This window comes from Gorilla gorilla, chromosome 6, assembly GCF_029281585.2.
Source record: "Gorilla gorilla gorilla isolate KB3781 chromosome 6, NHGRI_mGorGor1-v2.1_pri, whole genome shotgun sequence".
Lineage (NCBI taxonomy): Eukaryota > Metazoa > Chordata > Mammalia > Primates > Hominidae > Gorilla > Gorilla gorilla.
Window position 1 is genome coordinate 114,185,753 of NC_073230.2, and position 18,649 is coordinate 114,204,401.

The window sequence follows — 18,649 nt, forward strand, 5'->3', positions numbered from 1 at the left end:
AGTGAGAATAAAGCCATCTACATTACTTATCAACAAGGATTTTTTTAAAGAACTAAATAGTGAACATGAAAATGCTCTGTAAAATGAAAGGCATTTAAGTTATTTCTTCCCTGGCTAGGACACAGCTGGAAGAACAGTACTAGTATAATTTAAAATAATCATTCTTGGTTTTCTTAAAGAACAGAAAAAAAAACTGGTCAAATTCCTTTGTACTAAGTTCCCAGACTCTAAATGCCTGAATTTCAAATACTGGAAGTTATCAGTTTATAAGAATCCCATCTAGAACCTGAGTTGTATCAATTCACCATTTTGGGCATCAGTTTTTCTATCTAATGTATAAAACAAGGGTGTAAGATGACCCAGACTTCCAAGTTCTTTTCTTGCTATCACGCTTTTTCATTCCATTCATCATCCTATATATGCCTGGTCAAAATCAAGCAATAATAGTTAAATGCTTTTGAATAGCAAATAAAAAATATTAAAATGCTGCATCATTCATAAATGAACTTTTAACTCCCAAAACCTCAACTATACTAAAGTTAAAAAAAAAAAAGTAATTCTCAAATGTGGAGATTCCTCCTAATAATCTATTCTTACGCATATGACCTAGAATGAGGATGACATATGATATGTAAATATTTTTCTCATATGAGCTCTTGTTGCCCATGTGCCTCTCAAAGCATGACCATTTCATTGACCTAAGCGTTATTCTACTGTTAAAAAGTAGTGGCTACTTTGGCCAGGCACAGTGGCTCACGCCTATAATCTCAGTCCTATGGGAGTCCGAGGGAGATGGATCACCTAAGGTCAGGAGTCAAGACCAGCCTGGCCAACATGGTGAAACCCTGACTCTACTAAAAATACAAAAAATTAGCCAGACATGGTGGCGGGCGCCTGTAATCCCAGCTACTCAGGAGGCTGAGGCAGGAGAATCACTTGAACCCAGGAGGCGGAGGGGAGGTTGCAGTGAGCCGAGATGGTGCCATTACACTCCAGCCTGGGCAACAGGAGCAAAACTCTGTCTAAACAAACAAACAAACAAACATACTTTGTACCACATGCCCTTACAGGCAAACAATGCAAGAAAAAAAAAAAAAAACCTGACGTGTTGCATCACTGGAAAAAAGTTGGCTGTGTTGGATTTACAGAAGTATGTCATCAGTCACTATAATTTCACATTTGGAGATATACAGGTTTTCCCTTACATGCATGCAAAACACTAGGCCACTGACTCCTAATAGGGATTTTTAAGTTCGAAATTACAAAATGTACCAAATCACACCAAGGAACTAAATAGAGCCTTGTTCTTAGAAAAAGTTAACTTCAGTAGATCTACTTTAAAAACATTTAAATTGGAAGAATATTTTTTGGAAAATGCTTGACTTGTACTGATTTAAAAGCTCTTCTCCAAATTCATCATGAATATCTGGTCCAAAGAATCGGAAAACCTTTAGTGGTCCCCATAAAACCTGTAATTCCATTAAACAAGTAGATGAACCACTTTACTACTATGATAATCAGCTCCATTTTTTTCACCAGCTGTTAAATCTTTTCTAGCAACTCTGGGGAGGCAAGGGATAATAACTTTGTTTTTCTTCAGGAGCTAGAGGTACTGCCAAGCAGAGCCTAAGCTGCCACTAGGAACATGGCTGATATTAGGGCAGCAACAGCAACAGAAGCTACTCAGGGGTACGTGGCAGTGGAGGAATGAAATGAGGATGAAATGGACACTGCACAACTCATTACACCCAAACACAATTTCTTCATTTGTGTACTTTGAAATAAATACTTACATCTATGTTGAAATGAAGTAACTATAACAGGACAACGCCATAGCAATAAATGCATCAATACACCTTTTCCTTCAACAAAAGGCACCCCAAAAAACTGACAGCCCTAAACTGAGGCAAAGGTCACATGTAAAAGATCTGGTGTTTCTTATATCACAGGCACCCAAGGGTTCCTCTAGAGAAGTCTTTCATTTATTCAAACACAGACTGTCAAATTATAACTGATGAATACTCAGTAAGAAAGGAGGCAAGCTTTTTTCTTTTCTTTTTTTAGGGACAGGGTCCCTCTATGTTACCCAGGCTGGTCTTGAACTCCTGGGGTCAAGCTATGCTCCTGCCTCGGCCTCCCAAAGTGCTGGGATTACTGGTGTGAGCCACTGTACCCTGCCACAAGCATTTTTTATGAAAAAGACTGGGCTGAACAGCAACAACAAAAATTCTTTCCTCTAAGCTTAATCCCACAAGGCTTCCTTTTCAATAAATGAATATAATAACACCTACCATCATTTAATTGTAAACCTTCCACAGCTCTGCATTAAACAGAGGCTTCTCCTACAGGCTAAAGATTGTCCTGGTCCCAGGAAAAAGATGTCCTTTTTGCATACTGGGCCCAAAGAGTATTTTAATAATCATTAGTAATCACCATGTGGGGGTGTGTCTGGTGAAGGGTACAAGAATTGAAATTTGAATCCAAATTTGGGGGTTTTGTATTTTTTGTAAGCTCTAGCTAGACTGAATGCCAACAACAAACTGAGGCTAAATTCAGTGTCGTGGCTTGAGGGGGAAGAAGGAGCTGACTACCATCATAAACCATAATTTCTCTACTGACCTTTATCTCTTTTATCAGACAACACAGAGTTCATCTATATTAATTTATCTTTCCCTTTAAAACTGAACGTTTAAGAAACTACACTCCTTTTACTTTAAGACTGTTTTATGTTAGTAGAACATTAAAAAGAGGATATAACACCAGGCAAGTAATATGATGGCAGATAACTGAATATTTTTCTCCTTAAATGATGACAGAAAATTAAGCAGCTCCTTAAAAAAAAAATGCTCAAAATAACTTTATACAAGGACAAATAACTGAGTGCAGTTTCCTTTAAATTACTAATTTGAGTTACAATGAAGGAAATAAACTCTTACCTGTAAAATATAATACTGTCAGGATAGAAAGGGCAAAAGAATTTTAAAAAAACAAAAACAGAGTAGGGTGGAGCTTAGGAAACAAAGGGCAAAAGGAAGCAATATTCATTTAGGAACTAAAGAACAATAAAGGAAACAATCTTCATTTCTAAATTAAAAAAGAAAGGTTAAAATAACAGTTCACTGGCATTCTCATCTGAAAAGAAAAAGTTGAGTGGTTTTTGAATTTTAAAATTAGGTAAAATTAAAAATTTAACCCTTCAATCATATTAGCCACATTTAAAATGCTCATAGGTTTTACTGATACTATACAATCTTCCATCAGTGGAAGATAGACTGCCCAGAAATTCCACTCAGGCAGCACTGGCCTAAGTATTTTAAACAATTTATAGAAATGATACTTTATATATCCATTGAGTAAGAATTTCTGCAACAAAATGATTAGTGAAACATTCCAATTATCATCTTTTTTTTTTTCTTTTTTTTTTTTTTTTTTTTTTGAGACAGAGTCTCCCTCTGTTGCCCAGGCTGGAGCCCAGTAGTGTGATCTCAGCTCACTGCAACCTCCTGCCTCCCGGGTTCAAGAAATTCTCATGCCTCAGCCTCCCGAGAAACTGGGACTACAGGCACGCACCACCACGTCTGGCTAATTCTTGCATTTTTAGTAGAGACAAGGTTTCATCATGTTGGCCAGGCTGGTCTCAAACTCCTGACCTCAGGGGATCTGCCCGCCTCAGCCTCCCAAAGTCCTGGGATTACAGGCGTGAGCCACCGCGCCCGACCCAAGTTAGTATCTTTAAGTTAGGATTTCTTTAATCATAATTAACTGCGTAAAACCTAGGAAAAAAATACGTAAGATTTAACAGGTCAATCACCTGTCTTTAGAAAGAAGCACCTCTAACTATGGTACTCCATTTCGATGTTTTAAATACCCCCAGTGTCAAGGAATTCATCCACTCTCTGTCACTCATTGTAAATGCTGCCATAATATTCCCACCAATTTCCAGAACAGATGAATAATATCTTGCTGCAAAGTCTACAGCATATCTTACAGCCTTCCATGCTAGGGGGAAAAATATATTTCTTTAGACTTTCTTTAAAAGACCTTACTTCATGCCCACAGGAAAATGTGCATGTATTATCTACAAACATCCTTGCTAAAACCTTTCAATGGCTCTTGGTAAACGTCAGCATAAAATTCAAAGACCTTTCTTTGCCACCTGGTCACTATATACCCCTCTCATCTATTTTCCCATCCTCTCCTCCATCTCTTTTCCCGCTTATGCAAGTATTTAGAGTTTCAAGATGGTGCCACAATGTTTCATTTCACCCTGATTTCTCAGATGGCTGTTTCCTGGAATACTATTTAGACTAGATCCAAGCCATCCTGAGACTACACAGAGAGCACGCCCCTGTCCCCCACAAAAGTAATTCAAATTCCAGAAAGAAAAATGAAAAGGTCTTGACCAAAAAGGTGATTACATTTTAGAACTGTCTTAGAAGGGGAACAAAATTAAGTAGTAATTTTATTGTAGTGCAACAAAATTAAGTCATTGAAAATATATTGAGCAACCAATCACAAGGCCATGGTTGAAAAGGTAAGGTTAGAGAATCTTAATTCCTGTACATCTTTATTTAAAAAAAAAAACAAACAGCAAAAAAAAAAAACAAGCCAGCCATCTGTGTTGAATGTTTTGTCACCTGTTTAGAGTGAGAGGCTTGAATCACATAACTTCTTGAAATCCTTACAAAATTTAGATTCATTAGCATAAATAGAATACCCAAATTTTCTCAGTGACTATGTCACTTAACTGCTAACATCTTATCAATGGCTCATTTAGCTGTTTCGTAAATGCTTGACTGAATATAAGAATCTATTGATGAATCTTTTACCTCGTTACAGCTGATTGTACTGATCTTTGACTTACCCACATCCAATGAACACAGAAAGTACCACAATAATACTTAACTTTTACTAGAGAAAAGACCTAAAAAACAGAGACTAGTAAGTCAACACTATCTGGAATATTCTTCAATGTCATCTATACGACATTCAAAAAGAGGCTGTTTTGAGAATTTCAAGTGAGGGTGTAAGTTAAAAGGTTCTCTTATACACTGCCAATGACAACGTAAAGATGTATCTTTCTGAAAAACAAACACTCCTTTATCAAGAGCCTTACAAACTGGCTTCACAAGTGATTCCATTTCTAAGACTCAATCAATAAAATTATGTGCATCCATCCATATCATGAACTCAGTTCTATGCAACCTTTATAAATGATACTATAGGTGATTATTTAATAACATAAGAAAATTTGCATATGTTAAGTATAAAATGCCAGTTTGAAAATCATTTCTCAGTATGATACTGGATTGTACGGTTGGCGATGATGTTATCGTTAAAGTACATCTGCTTGTTTTTTTGTTGTTGTTGTTGTTGTTATTGTTGTTGTTGTTTTGAGACAGTCTCTCGCCCCGTCACCCAGGCTGGAGTGCAGTGGTGTGGTCTTCGTTCGCTGTAGCCTTTTCCTACTGGGTTCAAACAATTCTCCTGCCTCAGCCTCCTGAGGAGCTGGGATTACAGGTGTACACCACCACACCCAGCTAATTTTTGTATTTTTAGTAGAGATGGGGTTTCACCATGTTGGCCAGGCTGGTCTTGAACTCCTGACCTCAGGTGATCCACCCGCCTCGGCCTCCCAAAGTGCTGGGATTACAGGCATGAGCCACTGCATCTGGCCCATCTGCTTTTTATAGATCTTAGACTAAAACAAAAAATTGGCCAGAAAAAATTAATCATGGTGACTGAACTTTAATGATTACCAGCTCAGTGCCTTATCATCATTTTATCTGAAATTTCTAAAATAAATAAGCATTTAAGATATGTAGAAAAAAAGTTATGCTAAAATGATAATTAAGTTAGAGGAAAAGGTTTGGTTGTACTGGGGAAACTAATATTGTTTCTCCTTACAGATGAAAAGAGCAATGTTAATCATTTCCTTAGTATGGCTGTCAAGAAGCTTAAAGCCAATTTTGTTAGTCACCTTTACTAGTTGCACAGCAAATACCCGTATCTGCGTGTGCATCTGACTATCCTCCATCATAACCTTCTACTGTGACCTGCATTTTCTCTGACCCCCTTTTTTCTACTGCATTATAGGTAGTTATCAAACTAGTCTCAATCTATTTCCTGGGGGGAGGGTAGGTGAAGGGAGGAAAAGACAGATGGAAAAGCAGGAAAAGGGAAAGGCGGGGAATAATGAGGTGGCAGTTTTGAAAACAGAACATTTTTCTACCTCCATCATTTTCAGATTATTTATAAAGCTTAAGTTCTACCACAGTGGGTACATAAATATTTACAGAACAAATCAATGATATCCAAGTTGAGAAACGCACATCTAGGCCAGGCACAGTGACTCTTGCCTGTAATCCCAGCACTTTGGGAGGCTGAGGCCGGCAGATCACCTGAGGTCAGGAGTTCAAGACCAGCCTGGCCAACATGGTGAAACCCTTTCTCTACTAAAAATACAAAAATTAGCTGGACGTGCTGGTGGGCACCTGTAATCCCAGCTACGCAGGAGGTTGAGGCAGGAGACTTGCTTGAACCTGGGAGGCAGAGGTTGCAATGAGTCAAGATTGCACTCCAGCCTGGGCGATAGTGTGAGTCCGTCTCAAATTGAAAAAAAAAAAAAGAGAGAGAGAACAAGAAAAATGCACATCTGTCAGGGCTCTTCCTATTCCATACAGTTAATACCTTATTGAATTTTGTAATGTTATTTTAGTATGGCTATTAGAGCAGGGATCTGCAGTGTTTGGCATGCCTCAAATGTCAGAAAAATCCAGAGACACACCTGTGAGCATCAAGATAATTTTACTTCCATTATTTCAATCTACAGCTAATGCTTAGTAATCACAGTATTTAAAAATCCCTTACAATAAGTCTGCACAAGTCTGTGGCTCACAAATTGAGAATCAATGTGCTATAGCACAGAAGAAAAATATTTACCATAGGCTGAATCTGAAGAGTAGATACTCTTATTGTTAAGGCTGTTTTGAGTTACTGTTTTGTTTCTAACTTGCACCATTATGTATGTATGTACGTACGTATGTATGTATTTTTAGAGACAGAGTCTCACTCTGTCACCCAGGCTGGAGTGCAATGGTGCGATCACAGCTCACTGTAACCTCAAACTCCCAGGCTCAAGAGATCCTCTCACCGCAGCCTCCTGAATTGTTGGGACTACAGGTACACATCACCATGCCCAACTTATTTTTAAATTATTTTGTAGAGACGGGGGTCTTGGTATGTTGCACGGGTTGGTTTTGAACTCCTGGCCTCAAGCAATCCTCCCACTCTGGCCTCCCAAAGCAGTTGGATTACAGGAATGAGCCATTGTGCTCAGCCACACGAGCATTTAAAATGAAGAGATTTGACATAAAAATCCAAATGTTCAACTTGTAGTAAAAAAAATCACAAGAGCAGGCAAAACTTGCCCGGTATTTCTACACGGCAGCAATCAGCAAGAGAGCCGATCAGCACCCACATCTAGATGGTGTCATCATCTCCAGTTTCTGTGCTCCCCACCTGGCTGTAGCCACTCATTGGACATACTCTTGGTAAGCAACTGTGTTTGTAACCTCTTTACCATACCACTCATCTTTTAAAGTAAGTTTCCCAGAAGTGCAATTATTAGTTATGTGCAATTCTTTCTAAGGAGTGCCAAAAGCTACTCACTGTAGTGTTGTCCATTAGAGTACTTAGCACTGCAAGTCCAAGAAACAGAACAAATTATGCCAGGGGCCAGCCACCCATGAATGTGTCTTCCATGCAAGGTTTGTACACTGATATTCGGTACAAAACCTACATTTCTGTGCTGGCTTTGTGGCTCCCTGATTACCAAATCACTAAGTGGCTAGTGCATAGCAGCTGCTGAAAAAAATGCTGGGTGGATGGATAACAAATAAAATCTACTAAAATTAGTCTTAATTTCTTCCAGCCCCAGTACATAAAAGATTGTTACAAAAGGAATCTGCACTATGACTGTTGAAAGTAGAGTTTTTATTGTTGCTATTGTTATTATAATAGCTGCTCACATTTGTTCAGAACCTCCCTGATAAATTCATCATAATCTACATTGCTGGAGAAGAGCATCCCAAAGAGAAGAGGAAGTGCCACTGCTGACATGCAAAATTATCTTAGGTGATACTTGAAACCTGGTATTGAATTACACTGAATCAAATACTGAGGAAGTTATTCCTTTTCCAAGGTTCTTTCAATCTCTCTGGGTGTATGAGAACAAGTCTCACTTTGGTGCTAACACATATTTATGTCCCTTTATGACACTTGCAAATTTAACTTCCCTTGTAAACACAGAGAGCATATGGCTCAGGCTTGGAGCCTTTATCAGACAACAGAATCTAGACAGGGTTTAACAGTCATTTTTTTTTTTTTAAGGCAAACGATACAGGTTCTCTATTGCTGGTGGAGATACAAAGATTCCTTTTTAAAGAAAATTAAGCTTTAAAAGGCATTAAAAGGTTTTACATTTATTTTAAGAAATTTAAAAATAAAAAAGAATGGCCGGGTGCAGTGGCTCACACCTGTAAACCCAGCACATTGGGAGTCCGAGGCAGGCAGATCAAGAGGTCAGGAGATTGAGACCATCCTAACACAGTGAAACCCCGTCTCTACTAAAAATACAAAAAGTTAGCCAGGCGTGGTGGCACGCGCCTGTAGTCCCAGCTACTCTGGAGGGGGAGGCAGGATAATTGCTTGAACCCAGGAGACAGTTGCAGTGAGCCGAGATCGTGCCACTGCACTCCATCCTGGGTGACAGAGCAAGACTCCATCTCCAAAAACAAAAAAAAAAAAGGAAAGCATGATATGAGGCCAGGTGCGGTGGATCACGCCTGTAATCCCAGCACTTTGGGAGGCCGAGGCAGGCGGATCACGAGGTCCAGAGTTCTACACCAGCCTGACCAATATGATGAAGCCCCATCTCTACTAAAAATACAAAAATTAGCCGGGCATGGTGGCATGTGCCTGTAATCTCAGCTACTCGGGAGGCTGAGACAGGAGAATCGCTTGAACCTGGGAGGTGGAGGTAATAGTGAGCCGAGATCATGCCATTGCACTCCAACCTGGGTAACAAGAGCGAAACTCGGTCTCAAAAAAAAAAAAAAAGAAAAAAGAAAAAAAAAAGCACAGTGTGGAGTGCAAATGTGACAAAAAAACACCAAGGTGACACACAAAATACTAATATTTGGGATGTAAATGACCATGTTTTATGTTTATCAGTCCAGCATCATCCTGATACCAAAGCCTCGTAGAGACACAACAAAAAAAGAGTATTTTAGGCCAATATCCACGATGAACACTGATGCGAAAATCCTCAGTAAAATACTGGCAAACTGAATCCAGCAGCACATCAAAAAGCTTATCCACCACAATCAACTTGGCTTCACCCCTGGGATGCAAGGCTGGTTCAACGTACACAAATCAACAAACGTAATCCATCACATAAAAACAGAACCAACAACAAAAACCACATGATTATCTCGATAGATGCAGAAAAGGCCTTCAACAAAATTCAACAGCCCTTCATGCTAAAAACGCTCAGTAAACTAGGTATCGGTGGAACCTATCTCAAAGTAATAGGAGTTATTTATGACAAACCCACAGCCAATATCATACTGAATGGACAAAAACTGGAAGCATTCCCTTTGAAAACTGGCACAAGACAGGGATGCCCTCTCTCACCACTCCTATTCAACATAGTGTTGGAAGTTCTGGCCAGGGCAATCAGGCAGGAAAAGGAAATAAAGGGTATTCAATTAGGAAAAGAGGAAGTCAAATTGTCTCTGTTTGTAGATGACAGGATTGTATATTTACAAAACCCTATCATCTCAGCCCAAAATCTCCTTAAGCTGATAAGCAACTTCAGCAAAGTCTCAGGATACAAAATCAATGTGCAAAAATCACAAGCATTCCTATACACCAATAACATACAGAGAGCCAAATCATGAGTGAACTCCCATTCACAATTGCTTCAAAGAGAATAAAATACCTAGGAATCCAACTTACAAGGGCTGTGAAGGACCTCTTCAAGGAGACTACAAATCACTGCTGAATGAAATAAAAGAGGACACCAACAAATGGAAAAAACATTCCATATTCATGGATAGGAAGAATCAATATCGTGAAAATGGCCACACGGCCCAAGGTAATTTACAGATTCAATGCCATCCCCATCAAGCTACCAATGACTTTCTTCACAGTATTGGGAAAAAAACTACTTTAAAGTTCATATGGAACCAAAAAAGAGCCCGCATTGCCAAGAAAATCCTAAGCAAAAAGAACAAAGCTGGAGGCATCACACTACCTGACTTCAAACTATACTACAAGGCTACAGTAACCAAAACAGCATGGTACTGGTACCAAAACTGAGATACAGACCAATGGAACAGAACAGAGGCCTCAGAAATACCACCACACATCTACAACCATCTAATCTTTGACAAACCTGACAAAAACAAGCAATGGGGAAAGCATTCCCTATTTAATAAATGGTGCTGGGAAAACTGGCTAGCCATATGTATGTAGAAAGCTGAAACTGGATCCCTTCCCTACACCATATACAAAAATTAACTCAAGATGGATGAAAGACTTAAATGTAGGACCTAACACCATAAAAACCAAAGAAGAAAACCTAGGCAATACCATTCAGGACACAGGCATGGGCAAAGACTTCACGAGTAAAACATCAAAAGCAATGGCAACAAAAGTCAAAATAGACAAATGGGATCTAATTAAACTAAAGAGCTTCTGCACAGCAAAAGAAACTATCATCAGAGTGAAAAGGCAACCTACAGAATGGGAGAAAATTTTTACAATCTACTCATCTGACAAAGGGCTAATATCCAGAATCTACAAAGAACTTAAACCAATTTACAAGAAAAAAACAACCCCATCAAAAAGTGGGCAAAGGATATGAACAGACACTTCTCAAAAGAAGACATTTATGCAGCCAAAAGACACATGAAAAAATGCTCATCATCACTGGTCATCAGAGAAATGCAAATCAAAACCACAATGAGATACCATCTCATGCCAGTTAGAATGGTGATCATTAAAAAGTCAGGAAACAACAGGTGCTGGAGAGGATGTGGAGAAATAGGAATGCTTTTACACTGTTAGTGGGAGTGTAAATTAGTTCAACCATTGTGGAAGACAGTGTGGCAATTCCTCAAGGATCTAGAACTAGAAATACCATTTGACCCAGCAATCCCATTACTGGGTACATACCCAAAGGACTATAAATCATGCTGCTATAAAGACACATGCACACCTATGTTTATTGTGGCACTATTCACAATAGCAAAGATTTGGAACCAACCCAAATGTCCATCAATGATAGACTGGATTAAGAAAATGTGGCACATGTACATCATGGAATACTATGCAGCCATAAAAAAAGGATGAGTTCATGTCCTTTGTAGGGACATGGATGAAACTGGAAACCATCATTCTAAGCAAACTATCACAAGGACAGAAAACCAAACACCACATGTTCTCACTCATAGGTGGGAGTTTAATAATGAGAACACATGGACACAGGGCGGGGAACATCACACACTGGAGCCTACTGGGGGGTGGGGGACTGGGGGAGGGACAGCATTAGCAGAAATACCTAATGTAAATAACGAGTTGATGGGTGCAGGAAACCAATATGGCACATGTATACCTATGTAACAAACCTGCACATTGTGCACATGTACCCTAGAAATTAAAAAAAAAAAAAAAAACAGTATGGAGTGCAAATGTGACCAAAAAACACCAAGGTGATACACAAAATACTAATATTTGGGATGTAAATGACTATGCTTTGATGTTGCCATTTTGGCACAGAGATGTAAAGTGTCCAAATTTAATTTCCATTGTATATTAAATGAAAAATAAATGTAACAATAAGCTGTGTGCTTTTATGGTGACAGAAAAATCTGGCTGGGTGTGGTGGCTCAAGCCTGTAATCCCAGCACTTTGGGAGGCCGAGGCGGGTGGATCACGAGGTCAGGAGATCGAGACCATCCTGGCTGACACTGTGAAACCCCGTCTCTACTAAAAATACAAAAAATTAGCCAGGCATGGTGGCGGGCACCTGTAGTCCCAGCTACTCAGGAGGCTGAGGCAGGAGAATGGCGTGAACCCGGGAGGCGGAGCTTGCAGTGAGCCGAGATCGCGCCACTGCACTCCAGCCTGGGCGACAGAGCAAGACTCGAGACTCCATCTCAAAAAAAAAAGAAAGAAAAAAGAAAAATCTAAGACCTGTAACCTTGACAGTTTGTAACAAAATTATCTTATGATTATTTATTAATCTATGCCAATACCACAGAAAGAGATGACTCCCCATACCAAGAAAGTCTTCCTATAAAGCTCAGAATTTGTAAACTGCAAATGAACATTATTTGTTTTGTTGACATTTTGTGATGAAAGCACTTCTATATATAAGATCATAAGGTGGGGTTAACAGTGAGTAAGCCAGTAAGTAGACCAAATGTCACTGATACGCCCCACTGTCAAACAGCAGCTGTGACAAATGCTACAAAGGAGAAGTACATGGTACTGTAATTTGATACAGGCAGAGCTTCCTTGAGACAGGAGGGATGGAAACAGCAAAACAGCCAGGACAACACCAAAGGAAGAGATACATGAGACAAGGCTGGAGAGGGAGACGAGGACAGAGAAAAGAGGTACTCACTGACCCAGGTGTGGAGTTTACCTAACTCCCAAGCACAAGGGGAAGACAGCTGAAAGGTTTTAAACGTGGAATGACCTACCTGATCAGATTTGTGTTCCGAAAGGTTTGCTCTGGCTGTAATGTAAGCAACCCTCCAGAGAAGCATCAGTAAACAGACAGAATCAAAATTGATTACAAAATAATGTAGAAACTACTACATCTAGACCAAATAAATAATGGCCAACAGAAAACCTGATCAGAACATTGTCCAGTCTTTCGCTGGAAACTAACACTACACTTTTATTTAGGTATATGATACATAAATTTTAGAGACTAGGAACAGCTTAAAACTTAACACTTCAGAAGCTATCAAAATGTCATGATTTCTTGGACAGACCTAAGGTGGCCTACCTACCTCAAGGGCTTTAAGTAAAGAGGACTGGAGCTCGAGGAAGTGGCTCCAAGGCGGACGGCTAAGCATCAAAAACTGCGGCTCTGATTTACATTCCCCAGCTCCCAAACCAAGCATCTTCTTTATATATTTTACATGATAACTTCCTATTAAGGTTTGATGAAAGAAAGGTTTTGCTACTGAAACCAAGTCTGAAAACTAATGTTAATACCCACGGCCTCTAGTACCCAGTTGCAAGACTATAATCAGTGGGAAAGCAGTGCCTCCAACACCACCACCCTAGGGTCACTTACTGGTCTATGCTTCTAATTCTGTTCCCCCTCAGGAACACTCATGTTCAGAAATAGTCCAGTTTCTACTTCTAATCCTCCTCAAAATGGTGCAAACTCTGGGTAACACTGGTAGAGCCACCAGAATGCTAACAAGGAAAAAGGAAGGGAGAAAAGGAGGGAAAGGGAAGAGAAGGAAAAAAATATATACAATACCAAATTGAACAGAACCCGGAGCATACACAGTTGGTGGAAGTATAGAGTGGTACATTCACTTTGGAAAACTGACAATACCCACTAAAACTCAGCAACTGCACTCCTAGGAATATATTAAACAAATGCATGCAAGCTTCATTAACCAAAAGACATGTATGGAAATGCTCACGGCAGACTGGGCAAGGTGGCTCACACCTGTAATCCTAGCACTTTGGGAGGCTGAGGTGGGTGGACTGAGGTCAGAAGTTTGAGACCAGCCTGGCCAACATGGCAAAACCCCGTGTCTACTAAAAATACAAAAATTAGCCGGGCTTGGTGGCGCGGGCCTGTAATCCCAGCTACTCTGGAGGCTGAGGCAGGAAAATTGCTTGAACCTGGGAGGCAGAGGTTGCAGTGAGCTGAGATCGCTCCACTTTACTCCAGCCTGGGCAAAAGAGCAAAACTCCATTTCAAAAAAAAAAAAAGAAAAAGAAAAAGAAATGCTCATAGCAGCACTATTCCTAATAACCACAAACTGTAAGCCTCCCAAATGCTCATTAATAGAATGAATAAACTGAGGTATATTCATGAATACTGTACAGATATGAGACTGAATTAATGACAACTACACACAACAATATGGATGAACCTCACATAGGTAATCTCACATAGGTAACAGACCAAAAGCTTATCCAGAGGGTTTCTATTTATATAATGTTCAAAACAGATACAACTGAACTGTCATATGCAAAAAACTGAATCTCAATCTTTACCTTAATACTAAAACCCCAAATGAATCACAGACTTAAATGTTAAGATCCTAAAACTCCTAAAAGTCAATCTAGCAGAAAATATTAGTGACCCTAGGCTTGGCAAAGATTTCTTAGGCACAACACACACACACACACAAAACAAACAAACAAACAAAAACACTGAAAAAAAATTTCAATAAATTGTATTTCATAAAGATCTATGATCTGGGTACTATTCCATATACGTATCTTCAATAAAAATACTAACAAAAATTAAATAAAGAATTGAGTGATGAGAAGACAACACAATCAACCACTACGTCATCTCATTCAGGAACGAGTACATGTCTACAAGGAGAGAAAGAAAGCCAACAGTGGCAGAGCAGGAGTTGGAAAAGGGAAAAATAGTTATCAACAAATGTTTTTCCTAGTCTTTGCATTGCAACGGGGGGAGAAAGGGAAAACAATGAAGAAAGACCCTTTGGTTCTCCTCCTATAACTGCTCTTAGTCCACCACACATCATAAAAGAAAATATATCAACTTAAGAGCAAATCAAAGACATCTTGGTCCAGGATCCTTTTCCACCGAATGCCCTTTACTTCTTTCTCTCTTCATCTGGTACCTTCCTCAATTTTGAATTTTCTCCCTTCCTTTCTCCTTATTTTTCCAGGTATAGCTTTTTGCTCTCCGCATCCACACATCACTATGTATCATTTTCACCTTTGCATACAAGGCACCAAAATAAGAAGAGAACAATTAAAATACACACACAAAAACAGCCTGGGTTCCTTATGGATTTGAAATACCCTTATATTGGAGAAGGGACAACACACAATCTCTATCAATTCTCACCAATCCTTTTTATTCAGCATTGGTAGAATATAGGCCACAGCATAAATATTACTATGACACTTTCTCCCTCTCCGCTTCTCTCCTCTCCTGAACAAGACAGCTACAGTTTGTGAATTCAGTATTGGCTAGCTAACTGAAATGTTAAGGATCTAGGCTAGGAGTTCTTATCTATTGAGCTACAAGTATAAAGACTCCCTTTTAAACACTAAAATACATCAAAAACCCACAAACATGCAAAAAGAAATTATCCTTTCCGTATCTGTTCCCTGAGAAAATGCAAACCTATATAGCACTGTTGTGAGTTGTTAATTTTTAGTTCATTGTGAACTTTATCAATTAAAACAACATCCACTCACACTGAACAGCAGATGTGGGCAATGCTATGTGTGAATGCAGTCTCAGCTTCTCAGATCTCCTCATCTCACAAACTCCTCAGCCCTCCTTGGGTTTACCTAGGCAGACTGGGAATCAGCTCTGACCACTCTGGGCTCAACTTTCTTTACTGATTAAGAATTGTACAATTTTGTTACCTGAGTTCCCTGAAGAAATAGCAATAAAGTTTGACAAAAATGATAGTACGGTAAAGTACCTTCTGTTCACACAGGATTCTTCTGGGATGATTTATTAAACAGTTCTCCCAATAACCATTCCTTCTACACACAACACACACACACCCCTTCCCTCTCTTTCTCTTCACCTATAAAGCACTCAGAACTGGTATCTAGACTGTTTAATAAATGATTAGAGTCAGCCCTCCACATCCACAGATTCGACCCACTACAGATCAAAAATATTTGGGATATAAAACAATAAAAAATAAAATACAACAATAATACAAATTTTTAACCTATAATATAACAACTATTTACAGAGTGTTTTCATTGTATTAGGTATTGTAAGTAATCTAGAGATGTTTTAAAACATATGGGACGAAGCACACAGGTCATGTGCAAATACTATACCATTTTACATGAAGGACTTGAGCATCTGTGGATTTTGATATCTATGGGGGGTCATGGAACCATTCCCCCTTGGACACCAAGGGACAACTGTACTACACCTTTTTAGCTATTATGGTTATTACTACTACTACTCTCCCCCACGCACATTACCCCATAAATCCCAGAAGTGCTCTAGCTAAGAAAGGGCAAAATGAAGAAACGAGAACTTGAAAACCTAGTTTTTTTAATCAGATATTCACATTTATTACTGTAAACAGGAGTAAACAAGGGAGTAAAAATGTGTCTAGCACCGACTCTACTATATTCAAGATGAATTCATTCATTCAACAGGCACTCAAAAAAAAAGGAAAATACTTGTAGTAGGATTTACCCCTAAAATCTCCAGAGGGTACTGTCTTGCAGCAAATATCTTCCTCATAACTATTATATACATCATTTTTCATTCATCATTAGGCATTTTTTTAAAAAAATTCATTCAATAGCATTCTCTGCTCTTAATTTTTTAAATGGGTATGCCGAGTTTTTTTCTGTCTCTTCAAAACACAAAACCAAAAAATAAACTAACGTTTTGTAACCCTGATAGTTTTGATCTTAGGAGTCAGCCATTCAGAACAGAAGTACTCCATAACTCCCCTACAAAATGGCACTCTTCAGACTTCCACTGTTCCTTTAAAGGTAAAAACATAATTTTAGATTTCAAGGTGTTATTGAGATCTATTAGGATAACGTATTTCCCAATTTAGCCCCCCAAACAACCTTCAAATTCCATTATAATTTTACTTCAAATTGTATGTATATTTTTCAGTGAAGGACTCTTAAGATTCTACAAAAATAAATTAGATTGTTTTGCTTTTCCCATTTTCTAAAATTGAACAAAAACAATTCAACCAATACTAAGCTCTTGCAAGACTATCAATTCTTTTAAAAGGATAAAAATGAGATGAAAAATTACTAGAAATAATCACATCAGGGTTTTTGTATTTATATTTTGTATTTAGAGGTACTTTTCTCTACCCAGTTTTCTGAATTATCAAAAGATAATTCTATACTGCAGAAACAAAATCAGTTGTGGTGAATGATAACTTTTGGTTTGCTTACAATCAAGCAGTTTCTCCCCTGCTAAAGAAAGAAGTCAGATTTCTTCATCCTTTCTACCAGTAGATAGATGGGAACACTGACTATATGCAAATTCCAAATATCTCTAAGATTTAGAGCACCATGCCTCAAACCATTAACTTATTTTTTTTTTAAGTGAAAGCAAAAACTCTTAAAATGTAGCTGGACTGGTGAACAAGGAATTTAAGAATGTAATGATAATGCTACATGATATTGTAAGGTGTTAAATTCCTGGACAGGATCTAGTGTTACAAGCCATAAATTCTTTTTAAACTTCAGATTCTTATTTTTCAAGTTCCTCCAAACAAATTAAAAAGACAAATGATTTGACTGTTCATTACCATATGACTTTTAATAAAAAGTAGGGGTGAGGGAGAGTACCTTCTTGTTGTAATATATCTACATTAATGAAACAACTTCTATGTTTGCAAAGTGTTGTCTGATTTATAAGCTACATTTATCAACCATTAAGTCAGGACAGCATAATGCCCATGAAATAATAATACATAAATTAAGTAATCTCTGGTAAAACTGTGTATGAAGTTATCATAAGCAACAGTGGCTGATTTCTAAACTTTAAAATCATGACCATATGCGTCCTCCCTTTCCTTCAAATAACCACCACAGTGTAGGTAAGTAAATAAATAAAATCACCAAAATATCTTAGAATATCTTTCCTTACAGAATGTATTTTAACCAGAAAACCTCATCCACTCCTAATTTGTTTCTCAATAATATTCATCCACTCTGTCCAACCCTCAATTTATCAGTAAAGAATTCATGATACTCCAAAAAGCTAATGTAATTATTACTGTCATCTCATTAAGTGTGCTCTTCCTAGTACCAAACTCTAACATTACAGCTGATACCCAGCTCGTTCACTATGCACACCATCCTCTTCTACCCTTCCCATCACCACCATTTTACTGGCAGAATATTCACAAGGCTGAAGACTGTTTCTCATCTCAGCAAACAGAATGCTTAAGATCAGATGGCTAGCCACAAACCAGAAGTTAGAAGCCACACAAAAATAAACACTAGCAGTCCTAAAATTTTCTACTTTCAGTCTCTAACAAAAGCAGTAACATCATTTTTATTTGTGATGCCCTAAGTTAGAGCCAGAAGCTTTTTCCCCTGATTATACTAATAAATCAATTTAAAATGATAATTTTACATCAGATTATGTCCTTCATACACTAGCATACTTTAAATAAATCCATTTTACCATGGTAGGTTCTTCAACTCATTTTTTTTGTATTTTTTCTGTATCATTCCTTAACTACCACATTATTTCTCCATTATTTTTCTAAATATTACATCTATGAACAAAAAAGATAACCCTGCCAACCCTAGAAAAGATAAATCAACATATACCTTAAGTATAAAATATCAATATTAAGTATAACCTATTAGGTAA

At 38.3% G+C, this 18,649-nt stretch overlaps 1 protein-coding gene across 26 annotated transcripts in view; it reads right to left on the reverse strand.

Annotated features, from left to right (window-relative positions):
- SRPK2 (SRSF protein kinase 2) overlaps positions 1–18,649 on the reverse strand; it is a 287,622-nt gene that overhangs the window by 137,692 nt on the left and 131,281 nt on the right. The gene's annotated exons all lie outside the window — the stretch shown is intronic.